Here is a 1,345-nt window from a genome sequence, read left to right on the forward strand (position 1 = left end):
AATGTATATGAAACAGGAAGAAAATATTCACATGGAGCGAAGGGAAGGAAGAGGGGGAAAGGAAGGAAGAGAAAAGAAAATGAAAAGCTGTAAATAAGGAGGGTCGGGGAATGGGGGGGCGGGGAGCAAGGTCTGTCAGGTACAGGTTCCAAGTCCCCACGATGAGGTAATCATTGTATATATATACCTAAAATGGACTAACAATTTCCTATATTTGATTTTCTTGTAGTCTTTGTGCTGATTTGTACAAATCCTCTTCCAAATTTCTTTTACCAATTCAGAACTATTAAAATATTAAGGTTTGGTTTGGTTTGCTGTGTGGTGTGGTGTGGTTTGGCTTGGTTGGTTTTGGTTTGGGTTTTGTTTGGATATGGGATTTTGCTGTGTTACTCAGGTCTCAAAACCCTGGGCTCAAGTGACCCTATCGCAGCCTCGCAAGTAGCTGGAACTCTACTTGCGCACCACCACACCCAACATGGGAGCCCTTTTTAAGAATATTTTTTTTTTTGTGGGGAGGGGCTGGTGAGATGGCTCAGTGGTCTAAAGCACCTACTTAGAACAAGCTTAGCAAAGCACAGGGACCGCGGTTCAATCCCCCAGCAACACATGCCAGCCAGCCCCGCCCCCTGGTGGGCTGAGCTGGCCACACACAGACACACACAAATAAATATTAAAAAAAGAAAAAAAAAGAATACTTTTGTGATTTTTATATAAAGTCTTGGATCCAAGTGGAGTAAGAGCCAGCTTCCCTCCTCCCGCCCATGATTCACTAGTTCTTCTATCAGTAATTAGAAACTTGCCAGCTATTTTGAAGTGCTACCTTTCTTATTAAGTTCCTATTTAAATTGGGTCTCTTTGTCGAACCACTGTCTGTCTGGCCCTTCTCCAGGACCGAATTACTTTCATTATTTTACTTTATAATTTGCTTGAATATCTGATAAAATTAGTCTCCTCATATGAGGCCCTTGAGCACTTCTTTTCAAAATGCTCAGTTGGGGGCTGGGGAGATAGCTTAGTAGAATAAGAGCTGGCCTGGCAAGCTCAAGGTCCCAAGTTCAATCCCTGGTACTGAAGAAAAAAAAAAAAAGCTCAGTGGGAAAAAAGTAGGTAAGTTAGAAATGAAATAAATGTCTTTCTGAGGTCTTCATGTGGCCAGCTGTCTACATGGACAATATATTGGAAAAAGGAAGAGGGGAAAATAAACACAGCATATGATCACTGATGTCAGAGATTGTACACAAGCTCCATAACATGGATAACATTACGATGGGCTCCAATGGCCTTTGAGTCACCCTTTTCCTCTAGAATGTTTTCCTGGAACTATCTTGTAAAAAGCCGTATTTAT

Source organism: Octodon degus, unplaced genomic scaffold (genome assembly GCF_000260255.1).
Source record: "Octodon degus isolate 3935 unplaced genomic scaffold, OctDeg1.0 scaffold00035, whole genome shotgun sequence".
In the NCBI taxonomy this organism is placed as follows: domain Eukaryota; kingdom Metazoa; phylum Chordata; class Mammalia; order Rodentia; family Octodontidae; genus Octodon; species Octodon degus.